Source organism: Cucumis melo, chromosome 8 (assembly GCF_025177605.1).
Source record: "Cucumis melo cultivar AY chromosome 8, USDA_Cmelo_AY_1.0, whole genome shotgun sequence".
Lineage (NCBI taxonomy): Eukaryota > Viridiplantae > Streptophyta > Magnoliopsida > Cucurbitales > Cucurbitaceae > Cucumis > Cucumis melo.
Window position 1 is genome coordinate 33865125 of NC_066864.1, and position 13330 is coordinate 33878454.

At 44.5% G+C, this 13330-nt stretch overlaps 1 long non-coding RNA gene across 1 annotated transcript in view; it reads right to left on the reverse strand.

Annotated features, from left to right (window-relative positions):
* Positions 1 to 10752, reverse strand: part of LOC127150582 (uncharacterized) — a 191938-nt gene extending 181186 nt beyond the window's left edge. The window contains exon 1 of the long non-coding RNA XR_007822989.1: positions 10721 to 10752. This is a non-coding gene — a long non-coding RNA (uncharacterized LOC127150582). The remainder of the gene's footprint in view (positions 1 to 10720) is intronic.
* Between the last annotated feature and the right edge of the window lie 2578 nt (positions 10753 to 13330).

Sequence of the window (13330 nt, forward strand, 5' to 3'; positions counted from 1 at the left end):
AGCAACTTTTCAGTCAAATGCCTGATTTTGAACTCTATTATCGTTAAATAGAAAGATGAGAAAAAGGAAGAAAATGCAAGAAAAAAGACGGGAAAACGCAATGAAAGAAGAAAGGCCTATCAAAGAAATTCACAGACTTTGATGAGAGTTCTAGTTTCTGGTCCGGATAAAGAGAGGTCTATTCTGGATTCCGCTCCGTAAAAACAAGGTTATTCAAGAATAATTATTCTTTCATTCTCGTTAATGAGTTCATTCTTCTTTTCTTTTCTTTCCTTTTGTGCCATAAGACAGGTCCGAAGGTTCCATAAGACAGGTCGGACGGGAGGCGCAAAGAATATTGCGAAGGCTCAAAGCTCATTGAATAAAGTCAAGGTGCGAAGGAGCGAAAGCGGCTCGCCGACGATAGGGGGGAGAGGACCGAGACTAAGAAGGAGTCAATGAACAAGGTTTGAGGTTAAGGAGCGCAAGTGAAGAAGGCTACGCTACGGCTCTGCCTCCGCTCCGGGGTAGCTATCTCAAAAAGATAGAGTCGCTACGCGGGAGAAAGTCCTTCTTTAAAGGCTAGGCTACGCTCCTGGATCCCACTCCGCGGGCGAAGCCCCCCGAACCCACCGCTCCGCTTCCAATATTGAAGGGCGAAGCCCCAAGCAGCCAGATCGATATGGCCGACAATGAAAAGCCGGACAAGTATGATAGGTATTCAGCAGCTATGCATTAAACTACCACGTACCGGTTGCGAGACCTCTTTCGGAAGTTCTTCTCTCTCTTTCACCCGTTCCAGACGCCTATAAATAAGAGAGACGGAGTCTGACCTCTTCTGGCTTCTTATGAATTACTTGGACGCGTAGAAGGCGCAATTTGCGGGCTCTCTTGAAGTATGATTCAGTCGCGGTCTCGCTCCAAGCAGATCAAAAAGATAGAGTTCCAAGCAAGCAGATTAAGTAGCTACGCTCCGGGAAAGTAGAGATTTAGGCTAGCGATCTGAGTCGCTACGCTCCATGAAGTTTCAAGAGCTGATTAAGTAGCTACGCTCCGGGAAAGCTGATTCTCAAAAAGATAGAGTCGGCGGGGTAGCTATCGAAAAAAGCTGATGTATCAATCGCATATTGAATTGCGCCTTTCAGTCTCGTCGATCATTCTTTGAGCCTTCGCCTCTCCTTTCAGTCGAGCCTTTGTTTGGTGTTTGGAATTTGGATTGGAAGCGGTTCAATATGCTTTGAACCTCGGCAATATTCTTTGCGCCTTTGTTTTCGCCCTTTGTTTTGGATCAGTACCAGTATACCTTCCAACCGTATTGACGGCTACTGAGTAATTAATCCGCACCTTTCTTTCAGTAGAAATGACAATCGACACCGCAACGGAGCGTGTTCTGAATACGTAAAGCAATATCCTGTGGAGAAACCTCTTGTCTTTCTCCGCTCTCAGACTGAGGACAATGTAAGACGCATATACGGGCTAATATTTGTCAGAATATGAATCGAAAAAAAAACTAATAAAGCCCCTCAGACTACATGAAAAAAGAAAGAAAAAGACATAAGAAGAATCAGTGTGTCAATGATTTGTGGAAAGCCTAGGCTCTCATATAAATCCTCAAAATGGAGACCAAACCATTTATCAAGGATAATAGATGGGTGGAATTTCTTTATCAAGGCAAAAGAAAGCGGAAATCTGAACAAGATCCCTGCCTTTCTTTTCTTGCCTTCTCCTAACCCTCAAAATCCCCGACCGCATTCTTCTTTTTCCCTCTGATGGGTATCATTTTTTGACGGCTGTTCGCTACGCTCCGCTCCTTCGAAAGAAAGGCGCAAAGTTCTATGATAATGGATAGTCCTACGGATAAATCACCTGGACCTTTGTTTGGATAGTCCCTCCGGATAAATCACCTGGACCTTTGTTTTCAGGCTCTTTCCGCTACGCTCCGCTTCCGCTCCTTCGAAAGAAATGAACTGAAATCTTCTTTGTTGTAGGCGCAAAGAATATTGCGACTGCCGGAGGACGGACTATTATGGAAAAAAAAAGAAAGAAGATTTCTACCTTTAAAGCAGACGCTAGGCGCAAAGAATATTGCGTGAGAAGCGAAGCGCATGAAAAGGAGAGGTGCAAAGAATATTGCGAGGCGCAAAGCATATTGCGTGAGAAATCCCGTCCTCAGTCCTATCCATATTAACCTGTCTGTCCTTCGGACTGGATCTTGTTTTGCTCAGATTTTCGGTGAATCTTTAGTCTATCGAGCACTCTTCCTAAACGGTTAATGAGACCTGGGCCGGGGACCCCACAAGAGAAGAATTGTGAGCGCTGGAGGCTAGGGCTATTCCTACTCTATGACTCGGAAACTGAGACCCTCTTTCACCCAGATCGAATTCCTTAGCTGAGGAAAGCCGTCAAGCATGGATGCCTATGAAAAAGAGAATGCTACTCTTGCTTGGTGTGCTGAGACGAGACGGAAAGAGAGAATACTTCTTCTTTGAGTTACTCTTTTCTTCCTACTCACTGAAAGAAGGAGTTCCTATTTTCTTTCTGTATGGATGAAAGAGAGAGCGGATTCAGATTCTAGGGAAGCTGCTGATAACCTATCCTTTCTTTCTGGTCTCCCAGCGTGCCACTATGAGAGTTTGAATGTGGAGCTGTTCCACGAATAAGCCTATCGCTATCGGCAGGCAGCATTGGTCTAGCTGGATTCCCCCCCTTTCCCTCTTCCCTCTTAAGCCTTCGGATGGAATAGAGTTCCTCTGACTTCAGGCTTTCCTCCCTAACCCCCACGGGGGCATATGATAAGACGCTCTGATGCGGGCAACCGCAGTCACTTCCTTTTTGGAGTACGCTCCGGGTTGCCCACCGATGCTCAGATTCTCCATCCCTTCCCTTCGAACCACCCCCGCACGGCTTCAGTCCACTCTAACTATCATTTGTTTATAAGTTGTCTATAAGGAAGGAGAGAAGACTGACTGACTGGAAGGAAAGACAAAGACGGAAGACCTCCTCTCCCTTCAAGGAGCTGAGAAATAGAACCTACCTTCAAACCCGAAGCCGATAGCTCTAGCGGCTACCGACAACTGGGGAGAGAGGGAGGTTCAAAGAAGATTTCAAGCTTAGCTCTTTTTCTTTCTTTTTCCCTTCTCTTTCCTCCCTTCTTATCCGCGTCATGAGGGTGGGGTAGGTATATTTTCTCAGCTCCTCTACGGGAGCTTCGGTCTTGCTAGGAGTCAGCCGAGTTTCGGCTTAAGCCTTCGGGTTCTTTCTAGATTGCGCGGAGGTTCTATAACGATTAAAGGAAAGAATTGCTAAAATCAGAAAATGATTGATTCACTTCACCTCGGATTCCTCTTTAAGGCTCCCAGGATTGCACGGAAGCCTAGGGGTCCGAGACAAGAAGGCATTAATCGTAGTTATCCGAGTCTGGACGTCCATACGTGGCTGCCATGGGGGAGGTACCCATGGGACCGGAACCTACGCGTACTACGCACGCAAAACTGATACCGACGGTGGCTCCATACCTCCAAGTATTTGTCAGATCTGCTTTCAAGCTTTTCCTGACTTATACCTTGGGGGAAGCGGGTATGAATGGGCTATGAATCCGGATATTGACCCTTTACGGAACAGAAAGGGAGAAAAAGGATTTTTGCCGACTCAGGCGGGTAGTTCTGATTAGTCAAGCTTTGGCTACCGAAGGCTCCGAAGGAGGAGTCCTCTTTGCGCTCCTTAATAGTCCGCTTGGCTTCTAACCTTGCCAAAGGGAAAGGGATTCGAAATCTCAATCTTTCTTTCTTGAAAGTGGTTTTCTTTTCGTATATGGGCGATCGAGTGCTTTTACCTTTGACTGGGTCATTAATGCATCAATGGAGTCAATTCTTTCTTCCGTTTTTTTAGAAGTAGGTCGGCCTTGATGTATATATAGAAGACTGAAGTTCCCACCTCCGTGTGTATTGCGTCTTTGCTTCAATCCGGGTCACGAAGTCAACTTCCTTTCCTTAAGCCGAAGGAACCTCTACCTTTGCCGCTGGTGCTACTTCAATGGATTATGGGTAAATGTGAACCTTAGTCTCTCAAATAAATAGGAAGGATTCCGGGATTATGAAGTTCTAAGGGGATCTGCCTTTGCTTGTGTCTCCACCTGTGCCCGCCTCAAAAATCAGCTTGAGAAATGATGGGTCGGTTGTGGGAGGTAGGGATCCGTCCCACGTAGCGCTTGGAATCCCGCTCTGAGTGTGGTACCTCTAGGGCTGGCTGCTCTCGACCCGAGAGGTAAACGAATGCTCTGCGAATTGCTATCTAAACCCCTAGTCAGTTCCTGCCACCTATGCTGCCTTCCCCTGCTGATAGGTGATCAACGGAGACTAGTGCTTTTGCTCTTGTCTCTGCCACAGCTGCCTCTGCTGCTTCCTTTGGATGCTCCAAGGTCTGCTTCAAACCGGCGTATACAAGATCAATTTCAATTTCAAAAGACTGAAAATGGAATTTCAATTGCCGAAACCCCATGCCAACATTTCATTCAATCTTTGGCCGTCCAGCGAATGCTCGTTCTCTTGTCATACAGAATCGGAAGCCCTTCTCGATCTCATAGGGCTGATCCGTCGGAAAGAAGACAGAACGAAGAGGATCGGAGAAAGAAAATCGAAATCGTCAGCAATGAGAAGGGGTCCAGAATAAATAAGGGTCCGGACTAGCTTAATTCCCCATATGAACCTGAAAGGTGCGAAGCAGAATAAAGCTACGAAGGACTGAATGAAGAAGGGCGTAGCTTATGTTCTTAAAAGGAGAGGCGCAAAGAATTTGTGGAATGAAAGCTCAGTCCTTACCGAATTTATGAGAGCGCAAGTTCAGACGTTCTGGAACGCTTTTCTTACAAGAGCGTGTACGCAGGACCTCATGGTAGATCCCGGCCATTTCCTACAATTCTCTTAGAGTAGAGAATTACATTCTTCATTCTCTCAATGATTGTTTTCAAAATTCTAGGGGATCCCTATATGAGAGGATCAAAGATCTCTTCTTTCCTAAAGAGAGGGATGGTTTTGACCCTCTTTTTTGCCTGCTCGAGATCAGAAGGGATAAGGATTCTATTATCCTTCCAGTTAGGAGGTCTAATAACCCGGGAGAAAATCCCCCTTATATCTCTATCAGATATGAGCAGGTCCACCCAGGCTGGGTTGAATCTACTCAACTTCGCTCTCATACCAATTATGGGTGTGAAACTCCGCCACAACGACAGGGAGAGCCCCAAAGCTTCCGACATCTTTCTATATGTAGATCGGAAGGAAACCCACATTAGGCCATGTGGGCCTATATATCTTCTTTACTACAATGGGGATAGAGCCTTTGCGGCTCCCTTTAAACATCAGAATTGTTATGCCCCCCAAGAAGAAAAAAGAAGATGCCTGATTCCAAGAGGAGAATAAGGAATACATAGCTTTTTCCGAGGATAGCAGGAGATGGAGCGCAAAGAATGGCGAGATCTCATCATAATCGTTGGACACCCAGACGATGACTATTAGCAGCCTTTAGCTGCCGAGGGCTTGAATTGACAAGCTATTTTGGTTACCGAGTCAGACTTACTGATTCTCATCCCCCTTTTCTGGTGCTCTTTCCCTAGTCAAAGAGTGAATTTTGGCTCTTGCATTTGATGAATTTGAGCTAAGAAGCAGTCCATCACCTACTTAAATAGAAGGAAGAAGACTCCAAAGGATCAGTCCGAAGTCCTTTTCACATTCTTTGAGCCTCGATCCATTTCATTTCCATATCCACCGCGTAGTGGGGAGATCCACTATCTAATAGAACAACCACTCTTCCCTGACTTTCATATGATACAAGAACTACAACTGACTCTTCTACTCTATGATATTGACTAGTTGAATCTTCTTAGATATTCATTTCTTCTATCTCATTAGTCTAGTATTCGAGCTTTGATATAGATTCCCGCTGACCATTGGACATTTCCTTGTTCATTGATTGCTTTCACTCACTAGAAGAAGATATGAGACTTTGCTATTCATTCCGGAAGTGACTATACTATGCTTCACTCTTCCTATGTCTGCTCGAAGAGGAAAGCCTGACGAGAAAGCCTTAGCAACGATCTGAGGATCTATATTGATTTTCTTTGAATTGTGAAATTCTTTATTACATATGGATGATGAAAACAGACTACTACTGAGGTCTTCAGACTCCTAACTACGGGGTCAGATGGTCAATGCAAGTGTATGAATTGAATTTGGATTTGGCAATCGTCGAAGTTGGAATAGAATAATCAATCCTGGCTAGCTTTCAGGACCAATTTCAGGCCCCCGGCCTACATGCGGTAGGCGAATGTTCCCATAGAAGGGCTTTGACCCCGTACATCAACTGAATGTCTTTCTTTTCTTTAGACGTCTTCCTCTTTCATTTTGATATGAGTTCTATACTCTTTCTTCTTCTTTTATGGAAGTCAATGACAAGCGGACTATTCTAGGAAGGAAGGAAAGAGTGGTTTTCATTCTATGGAAGCAGAGAGATTCTAGTTTTCGGGCATAAGAAAGAAGAGTTGAGAGCGAAAGCACTTCCGATCTGAGGCCTGACTCGAGGCTAATCAGCTGTGTAAAGGCTAGTGGCACGCTTAGCTCAAACCCCGCGGGGAAGCAAGACTGAGAAGAGAAGAAGAGCTATGTAATAGAGAATTGTTGCCAAAAACTCAGGAAGGAGCAAGTTTCGAACCCAATAGGTACTCATAAAGGGAAACTGAATCTGCTTTCTCTATTGACATATAAGAGTCTCGACTTGAGCGCGAGGCCTGCTCTCAGTCCTTTATTCTCCAACTAAATCAAATCAGCGCTAGCTTTAGCACTTTTTCAAGACAAGCACCTAAGCTAAAGCAAGAGATGCCACAGGAGAATGGAATAAGTAGGAGAATTGTAGCCGACCCAAGAAAGAAGGTCAACGAAAGGAAATTCAAATGTTTGCGTATTCAGAGTGAAATTCAGGGAATGATCAGTGAGTTGGAGATGTTTTTTATCTTCTTAGATCAAAACTACAAACTGAATCCAAATGAGTACTCATTGCTGAAAGTGAAAGATCTTTCTAATTTGAAAAACAGACTTCTATATCTGTGTGATATGAATTGTGATCTAGATGCTTTGTCTATATATGACCCCATAGTGGACTCATTAGTTCAATCCACCTTAGCACATTTCCTATACGCAAAGAAAGAGAATCTTGAAATAGATCCCGACTATTCCCGTGACAGTGAGACGCACTTCTTTTTGTATGGATCTGACTAGCGAAAATTCTTCTTTCCAATTCTAAAAGAAGAGGCTCAAATTGGTCTATTGGAATGAATAATGTCTTGAAAAGCGATCGATCTCGATTGAGTTGAGAAGTCATCGCCTTTAGTCTTTCTCAAACATGCAATGATCTATTCCACCAGCCAAGCATAGATCAAAGATATACGCGCTTCTCCTTCATAAAAGAGCGCTCCGACCGTCAAGCGGGCAAGTGCTGGGCTTGGTAGGTTCAAGTGAACCTTTAGGCAGAGAACTGGATTAGCTTAGAGTGAAGTTGACCGTAGTAGAAAAGAGGTCGGTGGAAGCGGTACAGAAATGGGTGATTTTCCATTCGACTTGGGAATTCCGTCTCTGGCTCGTGGGTTTAGCCAATGATGCTTCCTTTTCTCAGCTATTTCTCACAGGTAGCGAGCTACCAGTCCCCGCCGCACATAGGCTATTTGCGATCGAAGTTGATATAGTTCCTATTCAGATGCGTAATCCAATTCCGTTCTCGTCCTTCTTCCTTTTGCATTTGATTTTCATTCTTTTCTGAGCTTGTCGATCAAACTGTGTCCCACTCCACACCAGCTGCCGCTTTCTCGTACCCTTCCCGGATCACGAAAGAGATACCGCTACGTGGGACCATGAGTCAAAAACTAGAAATCTCGTTGAGCCATATAGATCATAAATCTACTAAAAGGAAGAAAGCGAATTATAGTCGAAAAAAGACAAGAAAATCAGCCAGAAAGAGAAAAGCCTACCAAGAACAATCGATCAGTCCCTAGGGTGAACAAATTCGTCAGTTAATGTGTCATGTAATGACTCAAGGGTGTGTAGTAAGACACCCATCCCGCAAGCTCCTCAAATTCTTTGAGCCTTGACTAGACACTCAGCGCATCATGACTCAAAGTAGTACTAATTTGGAGGGAAGAACTAAAAGGACGAAATTCGAGGGAAGTAGTCATCTTCTTTGATTCATTCTAAGAACTCTGTCCCAAGCGGGAAAAGCTCAGAGAAAGGGAATTTACACAGGATGAAATGGGAAGTAGGTTAGAGCTTAGATATTCTGTCCGTTGCACTGCCATAGTCGTCGCGAAGGAGAAGGACGAGGCGCATTATCATATAGCTCTACTCAATGAGAATGCATCCAGATAGAGTGCAATACCGCGAATTAGAGGAGCCGATACAGAATGGGAAGGAAGACAGTGCTGTCTTACATTCCATAAAGCGTGGGCCAGCCTCTCTTTATATGTCACCAAAGAAAGACAAGAAGCCCTATGTCTGGGGAAAGTTCTCCCTTCAAGACATACTGCAAGAAGCAGAGGCTGCTTCAAAGCACAAAAGGCTTTCCACCCATTGTGAACCAGCACGAGCGTGTGCGGAAGCTTAGAGAGAGGATTGAGCAGTACGATGATTTCCTGGAGCTAAGGGGCGATCAGAGATCGCAGGGCTCCTCTGGTCCAAGTACAGTACTGAAAGCAAAATCAGGGAAGATTCCCAGCAGATAAAGCTAGAAAGAAAAGAGATCCACTATGGAGCTACGAGTAGCTTATCTCGAGGAGAGGGGCCGGCCCTCTTCTAAGAAGAAATTAGAGGATCAATCTCTATTCTTAGATTGGATCGCCACCAACCTCGTCTTCCAGAGGCCCATCCATAAAGAGAAGGCAACTCTTTGTCTATGGGCGGGCCAAGTACACCAAAAAGCCTTGTTCTTAGTATGTTAAAGAAGGGCTTAAGGGAAGAGAAGATCAAGCCTAGGGACAAAGGAAGAACGACTAAAAAGGGGCACACGATGACTTCGACCTCTGGGTGGTCGATGAGTGAATGGAAGACAAGGCGCAGTCCGAAAACGAATCGGAACAAGGTCGGAATTAGATGAAGGGGATGCTCACGCTCATGGGCAGGAGTGCAGGCTAGATGCTCAATACGAAAGGGACCTGATAATAAGAAGGCCAAGGTTCCCATTATTTTCATGGGAAAGCATATTACCCTTCTACCTGAACCGTGGACGAAAGGCCCTGGGCCAAGAGAGCCTTTCAACTTTGGACTCCAACATAGAGGAGCTGCAAGAGGAGAGGCTTATAGCCAATGGGTTGTATTTTCGGCCGCCTGCACGATACCAGGGGAGCTCAGTAAGGGATCCCCGCCTTGAATACAATTCTATAAGCGGATTAGAAGTGCCTGTAAGCGACGGAAAGATTCTCTTCACTCCTTATTATTGAAAGGAGAAATCCACGTGCTGGCAATAAGGAAGGGCAGCAAAAAGGGGGAGAAAGCCTAGGGGACGGTCACCGATCAGTCTCTCTATTTCCGGGTGAACTGGGTTAGCGCGGCCTTATTCAGAGAAATAGGCTTGAGGTGGCGTTCAGATCAAGATTCCGAAGGGGGTTATCTCTGGCTTGTGTCCCGCTACGTGGGTCTTCTCCTTTTGCTCTTTTTCACTCCTATCCTTATATTATGCCGTAGGGGGTAGGCGTAGTTCGTCTTAACCTCCTTTCTCGTCCCCACTCCGCGGTTCAGAGGAAAGAGTTTCAGAAGTGGCTTCAGCCTTTTGCTGAGGTTCATTCTCTTGTTTCATCAGAAAAGTGGAATGAGTTGCGGAACCTGGCTGGATAGAAAGGAGGAACTAGGAACGAGGAAGAAGGAAGCAGCTTGATAGGCTTGAGGTAAACAGCCTCATTCTAGAGTTCTTCCTTGAAATCCTGTAAACACTTGAAAATAATCCAAGTTCCTTTATTCAAAGATTTCTTTCTCATAGCTCATAACTCAGAGCTTACCGATCAAGACCTTACTACTTCTCTTTCCGAAAAGAGATACCTTCCCCTATCTCCTTCTCATTCAACCGCTACGTGGGGAAGGGACTGATGCTGCTTAGCTGCTGCTTAATAGTACTATCCCCTTCCTCCCCCGAGGGAACTAAGAAAAGAAGATCCTCTATCCCTCTACTAAGTCGAATAAGAGATTTGCACCTCTCAAGAAAGAAGTCGAAAAAGAAATAATATTCGCTTATGATCTCTCCTGATATAACTCCGTCTCCTTGCCTCGCACCTGCCAGATGATAAAAGGCGAACTTTCATTTCAGTCCCTTCGATCATTCTTTGCGCCTTTCTTTTTCCACTAAAAGCCTCTTCCATCTTTGCACCTTATCAATGAGGAAAGCGACAGCTTTTCGAATTTCATGAGTCAAGAGGACTACTCCTCTCTTTCTTTATTGAGCCCTTGTTCATTCAGGCTCCTTCGTCGAACCTTTTAAGTCGCTTCGCCCCTCTCCTTCCTAACCTCAGTCGAGTCGCTTCGCCCCTCTCCTTCCTAACCTCAGTCGAGTCGCTTCGCCCCTCTCCTTTCCTAACCTCAGTCGAGTTCAATGAGCCTTTGTTCATTGACTCCTTATCAGTCGACTTTCAAAGAACCCCTATTCTTTGTTTTGAGTCGACTTATTGAATTTCATAATAATCGTCGGGCTCCTCTCCTATATTGAAAACTACGAGTACCTTCGCTCTGAACCTTCCTAACCTCAGTCGAGTACCTTCGCTCCTCTCCTATATTTCAAACTACGAGTACCTTCGCTCCTCTCCTTCCTAACCTCAGTCGAGTACCTTCGCTCCTCTCCCTATATCTGAAACGTAGAGTACCTTCGCTCTGACCTTCCTAACCTCAGTCGAGTGGCTTCGCTCCTCTCCTTATCAGTCGAGCTGCCTCATTGACCTCCTTATCAGTCGACTTTCAAAAGAACCTTATCAGTCGACTTTCAAAGAAGCGGTCCGTGGTAGTCGAGTTCTTCCGTCCGGACTAGCTTATCCTACGGAGCCTCAGTTTCATATGAATATGTCCTTATCAATGAGAGGGTCCGGAGGTCTTCATAGTCCTCACTGCTTGAATTTCAAGAAAGGCTGAATTCAAGCTAATATGGATATAAATCAGTCCTTCGGACGGTTCAAAGAATGAAAGGACTCCGCTGCATTCTAATGGAATTCCTTCTCTCCTTTCAGTCGAGCCCTTGTTCATTGATGAAGCTTGAATCTTGGACTCCTTTCGCAAATTCTTTGCTCCTCTTTTTGAGTTATTGCTTTCTTCAAATCAAGGGCTCCTTCTGGGGAAGCTTCAAAGCCCTTAAACTACTCTCCTCCCTTATCGAGACAGATTCCTACTATGTCGTATGAACAGCTATTTCCAGTTCCAGTAAGCCTTTATGGGCAGCTTCAGAAGCTTGTAAGTGGCTTTGTTCTCCTTCTTTTCTCGGTAGCGGGGAGAAAGAAAGAGTCCGACTTGCATCCGTCCAAACTCAAGGTATATTCTGAGATTATTACGAGAATTACTACTTATATAGCCTTAGTCTTTCATGCCTTTCAAGAAGGGGATCCTTAAAGCTAAAGCTGACCGCTCCTTTGGACTGATCCTTTTGAGCTCTTTACGGAGAAGGGTTTTTCTTCTTTGAAAATACTATGAAAATCAATGATTGAGGAAAGACAACTCCTTCGGAGGGTAGAAGAAAACATAATGAATAACTCGGCCAATCAAATCAGTTTCTTTGAAATAGATTATCAAGCTCTGATGATAGTGAGAATATCTAAGGGCTTTCTCAAGCTCTTCGTCGGCGTCAAAGTTGCTTGCGCGGCCATTGCTTTGGCTTAGAATAGGTTTCATTCTCTTTCTTCATTCTTCTAGCTTATCTCATTCTTTTCATTCATTCATTACATTAATTCAAGCAAAGAAATTTCCAAAATCATCAGTTCAGAACTGGTAGTTCTTGCTTTGTCTCTGAATCTTCTTCTTCTGAATCTCAACCTACAAAAGTAGGGCCCTCCATGTATGTAGACCCAGGTAGGAGAGGAATCGCTTTCTCGAGGGTGACCTGTCCGAAGGACTTGTTTTTATCCATATTCACTTACCCTTTTGAAAGTCAAAGTGCATTTCAAATGCTTCAAAACAAAGGTGCGGACAACAAGTGAAAAACAAGAAAAGAAGAAAGAAAGCCTAGGTGAGAAGAATGATCGAGGAGTTGAGACTGAATCAATGAACAAAGGAAAGGCTCAATTTGAGGGCTCCTAAGGAGTAGGAGCAGTCTGATCTTCTTCTTCCCGTCCTCAGTAGCTTAATTAGTCAATATTGCCTTTTCCGTTTAGCTTTCTTTTCACCAGATTCATATGTCCTTATCAATGAGAGGGCTCAAATCTATGGTTTTGGTCTATCCGCTCCGTTTAGGAGTCTGAAAGCGGAGGACTCATAAATTCCACTAAGTCAAAGATGGAACTAGAAGCGAAAGGATGAAAGCCTAGACTTAAGAGGAGCGCAAAGAGAGATTTCTCTTTCTTCCTCTTTCAAGTAATTCCCACGTAGCGGTAGGTCTCCTTTTTCCTTTCTTGCACTTCTCCCCTGATTTATGGATCTTCATTGATTGCACTCCGTCCTACAGTCGTCGTCTTATTCTTTGCGCTCCGCGAAGCTCATAAGAAGATGAAAATAAGATATAAGTAGTGCGAAGCGAAGAATAATGCTCCTCCTAAGATAAGAAGAAAGCCTAGGGGAAGAGTCTGAGTACGCTCTTGAGGCGGGGAACTCTTTTGAAAGTAGGATACCTTTCGGATCGGGGGGTAGAAGGACCTTGGTCTGTATCTTTTCTCTTAATCAGTTCAGTTCTAGTTCTTGTTTCAGTTTTCGGATGAGAAATCCGTTTAAGGAGAAGCTCTTTCATGCCTTATTCGCGAGGCTTATCTATCTTAAAAGGAGAAAGGAGAAATCCTTGAAATCTATACATTTAGCTGTCCCTCTTTCATTATCCGTTCCTGACAGAGGTCAGCTAGATCCGCTTTCTCTTCTTCTTGACGAAGGAGACTGAGAATATATGAGTTGTAAAGCGGAATTAACGGGGACCCATCAGCTGATACATTAGATAGATAAAGGGGCCACCTATCTCTTTCAATCCATAGAATAAAGGTCCGATCGAGAGGTTCAAAGGAAGCAAAGAAGGCAAGAAAAAAGAATACAATAAGAAATCCTGACTCCTTAGTTTATTCTTTTATTTATTGTTCTAGGAGTGGTTTGGAGAGGAGCTAGCTTTTCAAACGTACCATCGGATGAGACGGAGGACACTAGCTAACCAT